We start from the raw sequence: 6176 nt of genomic DNA on the forward strand, positions 1-6176 counted from the left end.
CCCCCCATCCACATTAAAAAAAATATATAGAAAGTCTCAAACAGAAAAGTGTCCACATTCCTCCATTGCTATTTAAACTGCTATTCTTTCCTTCTCTGATTCTGAGATTTGTACTCTGAGATTTGCATCAACAAAAGAGCAGTCTTGGATGTTGGGACAGAAGTAAGTGGTTTCTACACTGATTTAGTTACTTTCATTACGTTTCTTGTAGTATTCCCAACAAAAGCCATTCAATATTACTTCCAAGATTGTCCCAGCTACTTAAAGAAGCAGCAGTTGTGTTCCAAGGAGAGTAACTTCAAAGGAATTGGGTGGATGGACACAGACAAGGGAAAATAGGGTACAGTGTGTGTGTGTGTGTGTGTGTGTGCATGTGTGTATACCAATGTGTATTTTATAGCCCATTTCTTTTCAACTAAAGTCTATTCCATCTTCCTCTCCAAAGTACCCAGGGAAAAAGATACTAGATTACCAGGAGGTAACAGTATCTCTTTCAGCTTTTTCTATTCTGTTCTAGCCTTGGCTGCCTCCCACTTAAAGCTGGTATGTTAGTTTGCAGTCTTTTTAGAAGATTTTTAAATGCATTTTTCTCCTTTCTCAAGAACATTCTGTCAGATTTTTTTTGTCCCTACACATCTTTTCCAAAATAAGAACATACCCTCCCCTCTCTAAGGAAAAAAAAAAAAAACACTACCGGATATCCTGAGATGGGAAACCCTACTCCCCAGAGACACAACCAACATTATAATTCAAGCCCTCTTCACCTCTCATCCAGATTCTTGCAATAGCATTTCTTCAAATCCAGTCTATACAACCTGAAGCTTCCAAAGTGATTTTTCTCAAGCATATTTGACTCTGTCAGTTCCCTACTTAATAACTCCAGGGCTTACTGTTGCCCCTATGAAAAGAAATAGAAATGTATTTGTTTATCTTTGAAGTCCATCACAATATGGCCATGACCTGTCTTTCCAGCCTCATCATATACAACTCCTCTGCCAATCCTCCTTGGCTCTCTCTCTGATTCACACACAAACATTTTAGGATAATATGTGTACTTGTCCAGGGTTACATAGTTATCGAATGTTCCAGGGATAGAACTTGGAACTAGAAAAGTACAGGGACAAGTACAGGGTTACATAGTTATCATATGTGCAAGGGATAGAACTTGAAAGTAAGTTTTCATGAGTTTGATGGTGATTTGTTCCAGTTCTCTTGGTCAGTATTAGCATCCCCATTTCATAGGGTGAAGAAACCAAGATTCAATGCCTTGACAAAGGTATTGTGTCTACAAACCATAATGGAACTCAGACTTCAGTTCATGTCTTGTGATTACCAGTGCAGTCATATTTTCACCACACTATATACCATAGTTTTATGCATACATTTGGTAACTTGCAAAAATAATAGCAGGAATCCTGCCCCCTCTTTAAAAACTGAAGCATTTAAGAATAAAAAAGTAGTAAGTGTTCATGATTATATAAATTCTTTTATCAACTATATATTTTTTTCTTTTTCATTTTTCCCAAGAGTATTAAAATATGCCAGTGCATTTTGCACTTTTTTCTTCTCATGGAGGGCTGAAGAAGCGCCAACAATTCACATATTTATTATCATCTGCATCAGCTTCCACATTATGCAACAAACTTTGCTAATTAAACTAGCACAAGACTCTTAACATAACCATACAAAATAGCAGAATTTAGACTCATTGTGTGTTATTCTAAATATACTGAAATATACCAGTTTTAGTTTTTGATTGTTTTTTGTTTTTGCCATTAAAAATATTCTGTATTTTGTTAGCAGATAATTAAAAGTCATAAAATATAATGTTTACATTGTTCTGAGCATAAGTATATCAATTAAGAATAATTCAATATCCTTGTATTATTACCCCTCCTTCATTTCATTTTCTTTAGGATTATGAGAAAAAATGACAGTGAGTTTCCAAAGGTTAAGATTTTAGTTTGGTTGCAACTACAAGAAGAATATGGAGAAAAGCTATTTCTATAGGACTATCCTTTCATTTTAAGTGATATTTTATTTAATATTTTTAAAGTAGTTTTAGGTTCATAAAAATGTTTCCTTTTAAAAATCCAATGTAACCCCTATTGGCATGGGATGACCATGTAGTTTTCTCCAACTAGAAGGAGAGACTGAAGGATCATGGGAAGTGATAACTCTATCAAATTGGTTAGATTAGGAAAGGCCAAACACTTTTGAGTACCTCCAAAGGTAGGAAGTGGGATATTTAGTAATGGTCAGTAATTTACAAATGGAAAGTTCTGCTACCTTCAAAATAATATAATCACTATTAATTTAAACTCACCCAGAATATAATGAAATTTGCTGACCAATAAAAATAATCTGATTTTTACTGGGATCTGATCAAAAATTTGGCATTAGGAATGGAGAGGTGGGCAAAATGGAACCACTGGGGACAATTTCTGTAGACTTATTCATAAACCTATATTAAGATTTCTCTGTAGCAATAAAGAGTCATCATAAGACTGAAATAGACAGATGACATCATCATGAGAAGAACTTTAATTCTCTGGACATGAGATCATGAGATGAGAGAATGCTAAATTTGGGGCTAGAAAGGAAGTGAGACTCATCAAGTCCAGCTATCTATATTTTATAGCAACTCTGCCAAAAGTAAAGCATTTACTGATTCCTTAACTTCACTAATTGATGTTACCTTCAAAACCACAGACACCAAAATTCAAATTATGCCTCTGTGTGGCCCCGAATATGCCAATGATTTATCAGCATTTTAAGGAACTCTATTAATATAAGTATTTAGAGAAAATATTGACTTGATTTGGGAGAAAGATTTCTTACCTGAGAGCTCCAATATCAATATAATCAAAAGTCCAAGTCTTTTTCCTTCACAATTTGAGAGAAGCAACATACAATAAACAAGACATCTAATCTGAAATTGATTGCCCTCAACAAATAACAACTTATTGGTAGAGGAAATTTTTTCTGGGAATTTTTCCTTTGGAATAATAAATTTCATCATAGAGATGAAAGTTCAGAATGATGTCTCATGCAACCTGAATTTGAGAAGAAGAGATTTCAAAGAATTAAGAAGAATATATAGGATCCTAAGAAATAAAGTTCCATGTAATTTTTTTTAAAATAGCTTATCAAGCATTGGAAATCCATAAGATCAAAATTCTGAAGGAAAAAAGAGAAAAATTTCAGTAAATAGGGAAAAGTTAAATTGTCTTAAGTATGTCTGTGTGAAAGTTCAAAACATTCAACAAACCAAAAAAAAAAAAAAAAATTCCTAAAATCTACATACAAAGAGGGGTAGTCCACAGAGTGGGGGATTATATCAATAAGCATTTTTAAAAATAGCACATGTTCAAATCGTGCCTGAGATACTAGATAAACACTTTAAGTATGTAAATACTGATTATTTATTAATTAAAAATAGAAGCAAAGGCAGATTGGTATAGCAATAGCGGATGAAACATAAAATTGAGAAGTAGCCCTATAAGCATAGCATCAAGACTCTTACAGGTCAGAATGAGGTAAAGCAATCAAAGAAAGCTAAGAGATTATTTATATCTTTCTTCTCTCTGACACTGCCACAATTATGGCACAGGTCCTTATCTCAGACTCTATTGACTATTGTCAATAGCTGTTGATTGGTCTTTCTGCCTCAAGTCTCCCCCCACTTCAATCTTTCCTCTCGTGAAAGTGACATTTCTAAAATCAGGTCCAACATGACTTCAAGCATTAATTTGATTTTATCAGTAACTTCATTTTCACTTTTAAGCAGGAAACTATGCACATTTATGACTATGTACAGTAGGAAAAAAAAAAGTATGATGTGTTAAATCTAGTTTCTGGCTAGGAGCTTTACTGATCTTATTCATCCTGATTTTTAGAACAAATTTTCATTGCTTGCCTTTTTTTTTTTTTAATTATGGTCTCAAAGCATAGTGCAAATTCTTTGGGGTCTAAGCCCAAGTGTGCAAAATCAATGATAAGAGAAAATAAAGACTTTAAGGAGTATTCTGGGAAGATGGCAGAATAGGTTAGTAAACTTCAAGTTCTTCAGATTTCTCTTACAAACAGAACAAATTTGTGTCTCAGGGCAAACGTAGACTGGTGAGAAATAAAAAAGATTTGGAGCAAAACAGAGGTCCTCCTGATACAACTCAAGATCTAAAGAAAGATTCCAGGCTAGGGATTCACCTGTATGAAGTGCAAACACTAGCTAGCTCTGTAGAAATAGCAACTGGGGATTCCACTTTCCAGGTGGGTTTGGCTGGAGCCTCAGAAGCAACTGCAGAAACTTTCACCTCTCAGACAGACAGTGGGAGGAGTTGGGAGTTTGAATCTGGGAAGACTGAAGGAACGACTGATTAGGAATGTCAGTCCCAATTATGCTGCTGAGACACAGCTTTGGGCAGTAAAGAACCAGCACACCAGGAGTGCAGACTACTGGCACTTGTAGGAGGGGGCAGCTCTTGGTTTGGGTTCCAGGTCAGATGGGAAAGCTGAAGGGAAGCTGAAGATGCCATCATCCCAACCCACAATTGGAAGTGCTTATGCTAATACTTCTAATTTTAAAAAATAAAATAAAATCCAGCAAAGAAAAAAGAACTGAACAATATAAATTTGCTATGCTCAGGAAAGACAGAGTTCATCTTTAGAGGAGGGCACTGAAGTAAAAAGAGCTTCTTCTACCCCCAAAGAGCAATATAATGGCTCCAGAGAGAACCCATAGAAGAACTCTAAAAAAATTAAAAATCAAATATTAAGGAAAAAACAAAAAAAAAAATCAAGAAAAAAATCAAAAATAAAAAAAAATCATGAAAAGAAGAGTTAATCAACTAGAAAAGGATAAACAGTCCCAAAGATGAAAATAACTCATTGAAACTTAGAATTTGACAAGAAAAAGTCAGGGAAGCTCTGAAAGACTCATACATAACAAAAGAGATATAAAGAATTAATAAATAATAAAGATTATAAAGAATGAAAAAATAGAACATAATGTAAAACATAAGAAAAATAACAGATTTGGAGAACAGATTAATATGAAAGAATATAAAAATAATTGGATTACCTGAAAGCTATGATCAAAAAAACCAAACAAACAAACAAAGAATCTTGACACAATAATGGAAAAAACAGTGCAAGAAAATTGTCCTGGAATGATAGAACATGAAGGGGAAATAGAAATAGAAAAAATTCACCAATTACCACCTTAAAGAGATTCTTTGTGGAAAACGCATAAGAATATTATTGCGAAATTTCAAAACTCCCAGATCAAAGAAAAAAATTTTCAAGAAACAAGGGGCAAAAAAAAAAAAAAAAATTCAAATACATTGGAACTGCAATTAGAATTGTATAGGACTTAGCAGCAGCCACAATAAAAGACTGAAAGTCCTGGAATCTTATATACCAACAATCAAAAGAACTAGGCCTGCAGCCAAAAATATTATATACAGGAAAATTATCCATAATATTGAATAAGAAAAAGAAATATTTAATGAATGTGAAGATTTTCAAGACATTCTATCAACCAAACCTAAACTTAATAGAACATCTAACATAAGAACCAATATCAAAGATCAGTTTCAAGAAATTAAACAAGGACAAATTTATGTTTTGTTTCGTTTTGTTTTTAACATGGAAATGTATACCATATGTTTAAAACAGACATCAGCAAAAGGGTAGCTCAAAACAAAATTTGGGGCATAGTTAAGGTAAAAATTGTAACAATATTATTCAAATGAGAGGCAGAAGAAGAAAAAATATAAAGATATTAAAGGAGAGAGTTATTTTCATCTTTGAGACTGTATCTCTTTTTCTAGTTGGTTAACTCTTTTTTCATAATCTTGTTTTTCTTGATTTTTTTTTTTTGTTTTTCCTCAATGTCTTATTTGATTCTTAATTTATTTTTAGAGCTCTTCGGTGAAAGTTCTGAAAAACTACTCACGTAGGTAATAGGTTAAATAGGCAACATTGCATACATACGATGAAGGTTATAGCATCCTCCAAAATCCATTAAAAAAAATAATGGGGAGGGGTTAAAGAGGAGGAAGCAAAGGATGGGGAAGAAGACAAGACTGGGATATATGGCTAGAGGGTGGTTTAATAATATTAAGGCAAGTTAAGGAACAGAATTAAAGCAAAAACTTAGCAGGAATTTTTTA

The sequence above is a fragment of the Sarcophilus harrisii genome, chromosome 3 (genome assembly GCF_902635505.1).
Source record: "Sarcophilus harrisii chromosome 3, mSarHar1.11, whole genome shotgun sequence".
Classification (NCBI taxonomy): Eukaryota; Metazoa; Chordata; class Mammalia; order Dasyuromorphia; family Dasyuridae; genus Sarcophilus; species Sarcophilus harrisii.